This window comes from Trachurus japonicus, chromosome 13 (assembly GCF_045865225.1).
Source record: "Trachurus japonicus isolate A0001 chromosome 13, Traja_1.0".
NCBI lineage: Eukaryota > Metazoa > Chordata > Actinopteri > Carangiformes > Carangidae > Trachurus > Trachurus japonicus.
In genome coordinates this window covers 3,187,510-3,200,576 of record NC_140919.1, presented here as the reverse complement: position 1 = coordinate 3,200,576, position 13,067 = coordinate 3,187,510, and the positions used below count along the sequence as shown (strand labels likewise).

At 39.8% G+C, this 13,067-nt stretch overlaps 1 pseudogene across 1 annotated transcript in view; it reads left to right on the top strand.

Moving 5' to 3' along the window:
- The window catches only part of LOC146975263 (protein NLRC3-like), a 51,706-nt pseudogene that overhangs the window by 19,808 nt on the left and 18,831 nt on the right, over positions 1-13,067 (top strand). The gene's annotated exons all lie outside the window — the stretch shown is intronic.

Below are 13,067 nucleotides of genomic sequence, written 5' to 3'. Positions count from 1 at the left end.
GTGTATTTATCTCTGAATGTCCAGTGTGATGACTTCCTGCCTCCATTCTCTGTGGTCCCGCTTTCTACTTCTGACCCACAATCCCACAGTTCACCCTCACAACAGACCAGGGGGTCATGTGACCACACACTTTCAAAATAAAATGTCCTCACATGAAGGTTTTTAAATATCACAACTGAAATCATTTTCATCAACTTATTTATAAACGTAAGCTCTTTTTAACTCTCTTATTATCATGAATTTATATGTCTATTCATTAATCTTTTTAAACACTTCATTAACTCCATGAAATACTGTCTCCAACAGTTACACTGTCACTCCACTGACACTATGGGACCTTTTGTTTAATCAATGTGTCTTTGGCTTCGTCTTCTGTCTTTGTTGTGGCCTTTGAGCCGGTTGTATATTGATGATGTTTTGTGTTTTATCAGAGACGTTCTATATTGTATTGCCTAGAAGGACTTTGGTTTTATTAATTTTAGATAAAGCCTTACATGTATATTCACCACCAGGGGGCAGTGGTTTTCATACCCTTGTCTGCACTCACATCAAACTGTAAACAGTGATTCTGATTTAAAAATATAGTTTTTAAAAATGTAAAGTTTAAAAAAAAGAAAATCCAGAGGAGGATGAGTGTCTCTGCTGTTGTGTGTAGTTTATTCTGCTTTGTAATAAGCTCCACTACTGAGCTCCATCACCTTTCACACAGTCCAACACTTCAGTAAAGTTGGAAAGATCTTTATAGATCCAAACTTCCTGGTTCAATAACTTTTTATAGAAACATTATAATAACACAAACAGTGTCTCTTTCCCTCCCTGTTACAGTAGAGATCCAGTCTGGTTCTCTACAAGATTTCATTATTTTCCTTCAAAATGTTAGTGAATCAAGAAAATATTGTTAAATGGAGCAGAACAGAGATTTTGTACAGATATGATTAAGTAAGTTGCATGAAATAAGTATGAATAAAAATATTTTTTGGATGTCTGGCACTTTGTGTTTTTTTATCCAATGCATTTTCTGTTTAATATTTTTTTTTCATCCCAAAATATTGAAACAAATGACAGAAGTCAGAGTGTGTTTCTATTACATTAACGTTTTATTGTGCACAGGTAAAGAGGAAACTACCTGGAATTGTGATGATTTAGAATTGTTCACTATAATTTTTTTTTATTTTTATTGTTTATTATCGTAATAGTGTTAGATTTTAACAACAGTGTTTCCAACTAATACATTTTTTTCCTTTTTCATTATGTAAACTGATTTTTTTTTAATTAATTCAGTATCTTTCATTTTTCTATGTTAACTTGTCTTTCTTTTTTTCTTGTTTTTCTTTCTTTTCTGTTTTTTATGTTGTGAATTTCTGTGTTGTCTTCCTACTCTGAAGACCACCACTGTTGTTGTTGTTGTTGTTTTTTCAGTTGTTGTTGTTGTTTTTTCATAGGGGAGGTATTTTTATAAGCCTGCACAATGTTTAATTTGACTATTTTCATTGTTTATACAGGTTTTATAATGTGCAAATAAAAAACTAAACTAAACTCTACTTTGTTTTCCTATGTCCGTCTTATTTGTGCGCGCTCCCGTGACAGACGTGTGTGTCAGTAGGCGTAACCGGTATTCCATCAAAGTCGCTAAGAACATCCAGACTATGGTGTAATCTTGAAGCTTGAATTAGCGAGAACTCCAAACCTAGCCCCGACCCGTTCCATCAAACCAGATCAGCTGGCTTCACTTGACGCTAATTCAAGCCTCACCTGTAAGCCTCACCTGGTCCAAGCCCACATCAGTCGAGTGCCGAAAATACCATAAAATGGCCGAAAGCAAAGGGAACGAACGCACCGAAGCTTCTCCACAGCTACTAAACGCTGCTTATGGAGATTTATGATGAATATAAGGACTCTACAAAAAGAAAAGGAAACACTGCTCTAGATGGATTGTCTGTTAAAACAATGATTAAACTCTTAAAATGACTCTGTATAGTAAAAGCTGTAGCTACTGACACCCTGAGTGAGGGAGGTGGTCAGATGAACGGCCTGCTGGGTAACTTTACACAGCAGCTCGTTAGCCACGCCCCCAAATCCCTACCTACTAAAATATACTTTATACTTTAATCCCTTCATCAAAGGGACAAAGTGGATATAGATAGTCACACCTATTAACAATTAATTTAGCCTAAGACCTAAATAAATTCACAAAATGTAGGCTATTTATTTATTTTAACAAGTGATATTTATCACATTTATCAACTATTTCATATGGTTCGTCACATATATTTCAGAATTGACTGTAGGAAATCATATTTACCAAATCCATCAATTCAAGGAGATGAAGTTCCATTTTATTATTTTTTAATTCGTTTTAAATTAATTTAATCTTTTTAATTTTTTAATAGGCTAGTTAACTTTTTAAAAAAAAATTTATATGAATTTCATTCTTTTATATTCTATCATTTTATCATTATCTAGTTACATGACGGTGAGTGTGTAAAAAACACCAGCAGAACTGTCTTTTGGACATTTTTTGAACATAAATGGAGTTAATCTTCACCTTAATCCTGCTCCAGACCAGAATTGGCCGGCAGCATAAGTCACCATGGTTACAAGGCTGCTGCGCTGGTACGCGGAGCGGTTCAAGGACCCGATGATGCTGGATCCTCCGCCGTGGTTCCGCTCCTTCATCGTGTGCGAGGCTCTGCTCCAGACGAGTTGTAGTCTGTTACAATATTCACGTGTTAGTAAAAATCAGAATCAGAATCAGATTTATTTGCCAAGTATGTACAGACATACAAGGAATTTGACTCCGGTTTATGTGCTCACTTGTACACACATGAGAAAGACAGCAACAAGAACTGAGCAATGACATAATACAACAGAGAACACGTACAAGTACAAACATAGATAATAAAGTGGCAGGTGGATTAAGGTGGTCAGTCGGTAGTGCAAATAAACAATGAGGTAGTGCAATGGGATAAATAATAAATACTGGATAAATATATGTATATATATATGTGTTATTTACAGCAGGGTTGCAATATCTATGGCAGTGACAGTGGGACATGAAAAATTATTTAGTGATGAGTAAGTGGGTTGATATGAAACAGTTTCAACTAAACACTGATTCCTGATTATGATTCAAACAAATTAACCACAACATCAGTGACTGTAGGTTTAACACATCTGACTTTACTGAACATTATCTTTGTTGTTTGTCAGTGTTGTCGTTGATGAAAATCCATGGTTCAAAGCCCCATGTGGTTCCTGTAAAAGTCTCATTACTCATCCATTTAATCCACTAGCATAGCATTCATGAACACGCAGCATCAAATCCAGAACGCCGTTGGCTCAGCCCAGAGGCATGATGGGAGTTCCACTACTGCCATATTCAGTGGGCCACATAACACGGAGGTCACCCCGAAAGTCAGAAGCTTTTTCAGTGAATGTGACCGGCGAGCAGCTCTGATAGTTGTTGTAATAAAAACTCTTGTAATCTCTGACATGGACGCTGCTCTGCAACAGACTCTACTGTGCATCATTAATAGTAGTGAATAGTGAACTCACCTCTCTCTGCTGCTCTGTTGGCTCCTTACATCCTTTGTTGCAGCCGTGTGGCTCGCTGACAATGTCACTTCTCTGACGTCACATCCAACGTCCTGTCCGTCGTCACGGCGATATATGATACTAGTTGTCATAGTGTTTGATTGAAGATGATTGGCTGGCTCCTACCTTAACCCATAAGCTTCTCCTGTAACTACTATACTGATGTAGTCTGTAGGTTACAGTTCTTATGGTTCTTCAACAGTGGACTGACTGTGTTCCCAGTCATGTTGCTCAGACTAGAGCCAGAAACCACTGAACTCTGAAACACAGTGAAGTGAGCCTGCAGTCCAGCCTGCTCATGTGACCTTCTACCTGAACACACCACTTTCATATGAGTGTTTATTCATGTTCATGCCCTGACCCCTTGTGGTTGTTAGGTGGCACTGCGTTACATTGATGATAATATGAACAGGTGAGTGTTAAATGTTCACTGTTTCAGGTCTGAGTCTCATAAAATAATCCATAACTTATTATAATTTAAAAACACAAGTCTGTGATTTATTTTAAAACCAAAAGAGAATAAGAGATTTTTGGTGTCACGATCAAGAATTGATTAAAGCAGAAGTAAGTGATATATTTGTGTTAATATAAGTCTTAAATAGTTGTATCTTCCGACAGCAATCACTTACATAGAGTGTTTGGTCTGAAACACGGGTCTCTCAGTCCCTCTGCTCTGCTCTGAGCCGAAGAGAAAACATTTATCGTATCCTACAGTTTTTATCCAATGAGGAGAGAGAACGGCATGCAGGGCTGTGTGTGCAGCCAAGGAACGCCGTGAATGTGGCGACGTAGGGACGAGGACTGTTATGGTGCGTTCAAGGAAACTCGTATTTTTCTGACCGTGAAGTTGTACCAGTTCGATCTGGTACGAGTTCACTGGTCGGAAGTTACGAGTGGCCGTTATAGTGACTTTCACAGGTAAAACAGGTCGGAGAAACACGAGTGGGTTGCCTGAAACGCTACAAAGTCGTAAGTTGTGACTTGAAGCTGTAATTTACGATTTCAAAAGCCTGCCTGGAACACAGCATTAGCGAAAACTACCGGACCACTTACTTCTGCTTTAAATAAATAATTTTAAATGATGCCTCCTTGTTTTTTTGTTATTCTTTTTATCATTATTTACTATGAATCCAGAGTCCAGAATCCAGAATCTCAGAGTTGTGTATCAGTGTTGGTGGATGTGACTGTCTCTGACCTTTGTGTAGAGTCTGTGTGAACGCTGCCTGAATCCCTGTAGATCAGCTGTGACACATGGGAAGATGTGCTGGCTGATGAATCCAGGTGGACAGCATGTGATGTAGCAGCAGCAGCTGTGATGAGCCTCTGTCATGAACCTTCATGGAGCTCACAGGTCGTCAGCATCGATGAAGGAGAAGCTGTTAGTGAAGAAAACTCCAGTCAGACCATGGTGAAGCACACTGATGTTTCCACAAGCTGACCTCCTGCTTTTAACAGGAATTTAATTTACTTTTCTTTGAACCATTTTCTCTTTGAACAAACGGCTAAAGGACAAATAATTGAAATAAAATTAGCTTTATAGTAAAATAACTATCTCACATTGACCAGACACATTAAAAATCAATACATTGATATGTGACAAGCTTTTCCGTATCAATGAACTTGTCATGTATCTCACTCAGCATCATCACAGAACATCAGCAGTTGTTGTCTGGAGCAGATCTTCACATGTATGATCAATAAAGTCACCTTTAACCCTCAAATAGAAAGTTAGATTAACGGAGCTCAGTACAAGTCAACCTACCACGAGACTCCCACAGCAGACTGTTGCCTACAAACGGGGCCAACCTGCAAAGTCTGCAGGGGCTCATTAGTGTAGCATTTCAAAATAAGAGCTTCTAACTCATAGGCTACATATTAAAAATAAATAAATAAATAAAAGAGTGAACGACTTAATATAACAGCTAGGTATTAAACGTAGTTCACCTTCCATAAAAACAGAATTACAGTTAGTGGAATCACTATAACTCCAATGTTCCACATGCATTGTCAATATCGTTTTCATCTGTTTACAAATGTTGTGCCAGCAAGTCATTCTTTAACACATTCATGCTTTCCTCTGTCCTCACTCTGCTGTCATGTGTTTATCTGGCTGCTTTGTCTTGTACCTGCTGCTGTAACAGAGTTAAGAACATTCACAACATTCACATCATTATATTTAAACTGTCCAGTGAAACAACAAATCAGCAAACTAGTAGATGTACCATGGATCATGAAGGGATTACAAAACGCCTGAAAGAACTAAAGAGGCAGAAACTAAAAATAAATAATTTTCCAAATCAGAATCAGTGAACCAATATTATAAAGATATGTAGGACAATATTTAATAATACCAAAAACAACACTAAAGGAATATGGGATAGCTATATTAAATGGTATTATCAAAAATAGTTCAGCACAATGAAATTCCCCTTTCAGTATTTCATTCCACACTCCTCTTCTTCCTGTTTTTCCATGAATGTATTACATGGATCTATTATAAGACTGCAGTAGCTACTGTGGGTGTTGTCCCTGCTGCAGTAGATCAGTGTCGCCCCCTTCTGACATTCCTGATAACATAACAACACCCACAGGGGAAACACACACATGTTCTTCTGACAAGCGGCGGACTGAAGATTGATATTATCATTAATATTTTAAAGCAGAAGTAAGCGATCCGGTCGTTTTGGCTAACTTCCTGTCAGCCAATGGAGTTAGCAGTCCCCGCCCTCGTCATGGATCTATTGGTCCTCGTCCCTACGTCACCACATTCACGCGCATCCCTTGGCTGCACACACAGAGAGGACTGCCCCTTTATGCCGTTCTGCCTATCCTCATTGGATAAAGGTTGTAGGATACAAGGAAAGTTTTCTCCTGGGCTCAGAGCAGAGCAGAGTGACTGACAGACCCGTGTTTCAGACCAAACACTCTATAGAAGTGATTGCTGTCGGAAGATATAACTATTTAAGACTTATATTAACACAAACATTCCAAACATTCCGCTTACTTCTGCTTTAACTCTAGAAATAAACAGCAGTAAAAACACCACTCCCCCCCCCCCCCCCACCACCACCACCACCACCACCACCACACACACTTCCTGTTTAAAGTTTACTTTCACTTTGACCCAGGAGCGGTTGTGTCGCAATTTATTTCCTCGTGTGAAGGTAAGGTGAACAGTCTGAATGTTTTCCTTGTTAACACATGTTGTTACCTGAGTTCTCTGCCTTTCAACTTGTCTTTGTGTGCACTGTGCAGCTCCACTTCCTGGTGACTGGAGGCAGCTTTACCGTCTGAATCAGCCTGTGGAGGAGGCGGAGAGGAGCCGCTGCTCTCCCGCTGTCTGAGCCACTAAACGCGGTCTGAGCTCGTCTGGACCGCCACTGGAGAACAGCTGGGACTTTGTCTGTGGTGAGTGGTCTGTCATTAGATTTACACTACAGGACTGATGTGGACTCAGTGTGGCGGGCTGAGGGGCTCACAGGGTTTTTAAGGCTCTACTCATTTGATGCAGTGTTCTCTGTCTTTCTGAGCATCAAAAGACAGTGATCACCTCATTAAATGAGTCAAATGAGTGATCAATCAATGTTCAGCATTGGGTTCTTCACAGTAACTGAGTACATTTAGTGCAGTAAAGTTGTGAGGTACTTGTACTCTCCTTGAGTATTTCCTTGTTGTGCTACTTCCTGCTTGTACTGCAGCTCATGTGCCTGACAGGTGAAGCTACTGGTCACTTTCCAGCTGCAGGTTGTAGATTAAAAACACCTGACGAGCTCATAAACACATACCATTATGTGTATTTTCACACCCACAAGCACTCTGGGTTATTACGGTAATTACTGGACACAAATCATCAGTATTGTGGTGAAGAATCTTTTAGACCTGCAACAGTTCAATCAACATTTTTCAAGCAGAAATTTTCAGTTTTCAGTCTTAAAAAGTTTAGATTTTCTTGTTTTCTCCGTTTGATTTGACTGTAAACTGAATACTTTTGTCTCTTTGATTGTTGCTGTGACAAAACGAGACATTTGAAGACGTGGCCTCAGACTGAGAGGAACTTGAACGCATCATTTATCTGTATTTTGTGTTTTATTTTTTGTTTTCTATTTCAGAGAAATAGGCTGAGGTTGAGGTATGTGGGCATGTAAGTTTAGCTGTGAATTAACGGCCTCACTGTTGTATCCGTGTCTATTTTATGAAGAACAAACCTTTGTAACCCACAACAACCCACAACACCCACAGCTCTGACACGCTACCTGCTCATGGAGCATTTGTTTAGATTATCAACTGACAGAGAGAGAAATGGAGCAAAGAGCAGTAGAGCAGGTTTGTCCAGGTAAGACCATGTCCTCATGTCCAACAGGTGAGGCAACTTTCATAGTTTCACCTTGAACCAGCAGTTGTGACGCAGTTTTTGTTCTCATGTGAAGGTAGTGTGAACCGTTTTAATATCTTCCTCATTAACACCCATCGTTACCTGAGTTCTCTCTCCTTCAATTTACGGTTGTGTTGTTGTTGTTGTGTTGTCATAATGTTACTGGAGCTGAGTCAGAGCTGTAACTGTAAAGTCTGGACCGACAGAACTGTGTCCGCCATGGTTGTGTGGTATTTTCACACCCACTAACACTCTGGGTTATTGGTTATTGGACCCAAATCATCAATATTATTGTGAAGAATATTTAATTCAACCTTGTGTCTTGACTACTGCATGTGTACAGCAGATGCTCATGCAGCTATATAATATGGATATATACTATGGAATGGCTACTACTTATCATATACCAATTGTCATCTCCATGAATGTTGAAAATATACCATTGCTGGCTGATAAAGTTGCTGATACTAATAGTGGGAAGCTGGATTGGACAAATCTGACTAAGGAGGATTTAAACGATGTTTTACTGTAACGGATAACTTGTTAAGTAATATTGAGCTGACTATTGATGCTCTTCTGTCTTAACATGAACTGTAAAAATCCAAATCATAGTATCAAACTTTGTGGTTTGCATGACAATATTGTGGCTGCCCTTAATGCTTCTAGTAGGCCCTTAAGTAAACATAAAATCAAGGTTTGTAACATCAAACCTGGATGGAATGACTTTGTAGCTGAACAGCATGCTGCAGTAAGAGAAGCTTTCAAACTCTAGGCCTAAACAAGGGTCATTGTTTGAGCATAAAAAACGTAGTAATGCAAAATATAAATATGGGTAACACTTTATTTTAAGGGGTCCTTGTTCCTGTGTATCTACCTAATTAATTACAGTGTAATTACCTATGTAACCGTATGTAATAACATGTACTTACATTGTAAATACATAGTGTATTTTGGTGTATTTACAGGTCCTTGTTACACTTGTAATAAGAAATGCCAAAGTGGCCTCTCTCTGCACAAGCATTTCTTATTACAAGTGTAACAAGGACCTGTAAGTACAGCAAAATACACTATGTATTTACAATGTAAGTACATGTTATTACATACGGTTACATAGGTAATTACACTGTAATTAATTAGGTAGATACACAGGAACAAGGACCCCTTAAAATAAAGTGTTACCTAAATATGCACTTTGTTTTATAAGCAACAAGGCTTGTGGTATGGATCTTATAACAGCTGAGCACTTAAAAAATGCCAGCCATAGGCTTTGCCCTCTGCTCGCAATGTGCTTCACAGGTTTTATGATCCATGGGGTCCTCCCAGATTCTCTCACCTCTGTTCTGTTAGTGCCTGTCATTAAGGACAAGATTGGGAAACTAAACTGCATGGATAACTATTTACCTATTGCCCTTATCCAAAGTGCTAGAAAGGATATTATTAACAAGAATAGAAATGTTCATTTTAACCATGGATAATCAATTTGGTTTTAAAAGAAAACATAGTGTATTTATGCTCTTAAAGAAATTGTTGCCCATTATAAAAGTCAAAATTCCACTGTATTTTTCTGTTTCATACATGCATCTAGGCATTTTACAGAATTAATCATGAAAAATTATTTTTGAAACAGTCAGCCAGAGGTATTCCAAAGTACATACTTAGAATACTTGTATTCTGGTATGCCAACCAAACAATGAGGGTTAAATGGGGTAATGTTGTGTCGGCACTGTTTCATGTTAATAATGGTGTTCGCCAAGGTGACATTTTGTCTCCTATTTTGTTTAATGTCTACATGGATGGACTGTCAAGACAGCCGAACACATGTAACACAGGTTGTCTTGTTGGAAATGCTGTCATTTAATGTATGCTACTGACCTGGTTATTTTTAGTCCATATAATGCTGGTCTATAAAGTTTGCTAAAGGTATTTTCACAGTATGGAAATGATTATGACATTAAATTTAATGACAAGAAGAGTAATGTCATGACAGGAGCAAAGAGGACAAGAGATTAGTGTTTCCTCTGTTTTTTCTAGATGATAATCCGCTCATGACATGTCAGGAGACAAAGTATCTTGGGCATTATCTTACTGATGATTGGCACGATGATAGAGATATTTATAGGCAGTGTTCTAAACAATATGCTCAAGTTAACATGTTCCTTTGTAGGTTTAGTATGTGTAGGAGCCATTTTAGCTTTTATTTTGTTGTTTTTTGCTGTGACAAAATTAGACATTTGAAGACGTGGCCTCAGACTGAGAGGAACTTGAACACATCATTTGTCTGTATTAGGGGTTGCCCAGACGGGGTCATTCCTATGTTCCCACAGCCCTATGTTCCCTCAGCCCTATGTTCCCTCATTTCTAACTTTTGTTGTCACTGAAAATTAGGCCCTATGTTCCCTCAGCCCTTTGGTCCCACCATTGGTTGGGTTTAGGCAATGAAGAAGGGAGTTGGTTAAGTTTAGTAAAAAGACCAGGTAGAGGCTAGACAGGCCAGATAGACAGAGTCCAGATAGGTAGAGAGAGTCCAGAGGGAACATAGGGCTGAGGGAACATAGGGCTGTGGGAACATAGGCACGCTCCCGCACAGACTAGTCGACTTTACTGCTCCACAATGAGGTTTGAGCTTGACGTCGACTAGTCACTGATCATGTGACAGTATGAGAAGAGCTGCTTGAAACAACAGCTGAGTGCGTTGAATGAAAAAAATACGAGCGCTTTGTCAAGCTGGATAAAACAAGATCGTACCAGACAGGAAGTCGGGCACAGAAAAGGTGAGAGAATCCGGTCAATTTTCAAAATAAAATAAATTAAATGATTAAAGCAGAAGTAAGCGATCCGGTCGTTTTGGCTAATGCTGCGTTCCAGGCAGGCTTTTGAAACCGTAAATTACAGCTTCAAGTCACAACTTACGACTTTGTAGCGTTCCAGGCAACCCACTCGTGTTTTTTCGACCTGTTTTACCTGTGAAAGTCACTATAACGGCCACTCGTAACTTCTGACCTGTGAACTCGTACCAGACCGAACTGGTACGACTTCACAGGTCGGAAAAACACGAGTTACGAGTTGCCTTGAACGCACCATAACAGTCCTCGTCCCTACGTGACCACATTCACGGCGTCCCTTGGCTGCACACACAGCCCTGCATGCCGTTCTCTCTCCTCATTGGATAAAAACTGTAGGATACGATAAATGTTTTCTCCTCAGTTCAGAGCAGAGCAGAGGGACTGACAGACCCGTGTTTCGGTCCAAACACTCTATAGAAGTGATTGCTGTCGGAAGATACAACTATTTAAGACTTATATTAACACAAATATATCACTTACTTCTGCTTTAAGTTTGCTTGTCCGTCTATAAATATTTGTCAGAACGTCTGCACACAAGACACACATCCATAGGCCACAGAGTGAGAGACAGACCTGTGTGTGTGGAAAGCCGAGTACAGACGGCGTTTGACCGGCGCGGAGAGAGCAGGGGAAGCACGCTCCCTGTGCGACCAGCCAAGTGCCTGCGAGGACGCGCGCAGCACTTATGCGCAGGGCTCCAGACTGCGACTAAATGGTTGCATTTTGCGTCTAAAATTTGAGACAGTGTGAGTAAATTTTTCATCTACTCGCGCATGTGCGACCAGTAAATTTGCCGATTTTTTTTTTTTTAATGACCACTGTGATTGGCTAATGTGTGAAAAGAAACGTGTTTCTCTTCTCTACATCTCGGAGGAGACGTCTTTCCACAGCAGAGCTCCGTGTGAAACAGCAGGAGACACACAGACCGGTGACCTGCGTATGTGTGTGTGCTGAACGTCACCCGCGATGTTTTTTTTTCGACGGCTCGTCTGTTCTAAGATGAGATTACCACAAGTTGTGTGTCTACTTGTTCCGTTATTGGTCAGCGTAGCCTAAACATTAACTTTATATTTTCAATATTGAAATCGTTTCACAATAAAATGTGAATTTTAAACATTATAGTTTCTGCATTTATCAAAGTATTTATCAGTATAACAGTGAAAATTAGACGAAATGTGAAAATTTACTTTGCAAGTCGATTTCAGTGTGCGCCCCTAAATTTTCTGCTTGCGCTCCACTGTGCTCCTACTCAAAAAAGTTAGTCTGGAGCCCTGCTTCCACGGGCAGTGTGTCCGGGCTGCCGGCAATTTAAAAAAAAAAACTGATATCAACAGCTTTACGTCGCACACAACAACAACAACCAACAACAGCAACAACCAACCAACCAGGACCGAAAAACAAAAACTGTGAGTGAAACTGTGACTGAGCAGGACTGTGATGATGAGGAGGCCTGTGTGTCGTTTTCCTCCCTAATTGTTTAACGGACAGTAGGCTACAGTATTTTCTTTTGCACATATATAGAAGTGTATTTTACAATAAAACAAAACTGATTTACAGCTTGTTGTTTATATAGCCACCTGCTGTTCTGTGTACTAATTTTTGCGCATGAGCGTCTGTCAGTGAATACAGATTGTTGCAAAGCATTTCCCTCCTCCTGCGATGGGAAAAATATGAATGACGTCATCAGTGACTAGTCGACGTTGACTCGACTTTAATAACATGAGAGTCGACTTTAAAAAATCTTAAGTCATGCAACCCCTAGTCTGTATTTTGTGACATTTAATGGAGCAGACGAGGAATGGATCCACAGAGACAATAAGTGTCAGTGGCAGCTGGAGAGTGTTTTTCTCTCTTTGAATTTCCAGTGTGAGTGAAATGACTGAATGTTGTGATAGTGGAGCTGTGAGGTAAAATAAGCTGAGGCCCAGTTGTTGTGTGTGTAATAATCAGCTGTAGCTTGTTTGATCCAGTGGTTTTCTACAGGGACGCTGTCCACACAGAGACTGTGTCACATCAACTCAGTGGATCTCAGTCCTTGTGTGTGTCAGTGGATGGAAACAGTTGTCCATGGATCATGTTGCTGGGCTGCAGCTTCATGACGCCATCTAGTGGACTGATAGTAGAAGTACAGCAGCTGATGGCAGCTTCCTCTTCCTCACTGCTGTGTGACTGCATTCAGCTGACACTGATATGAAGCAGAGAAGAAGAGCCAATCAGTGGAGGAGCAGCTGGAGACATGATGGACATGTGAGCTGCTG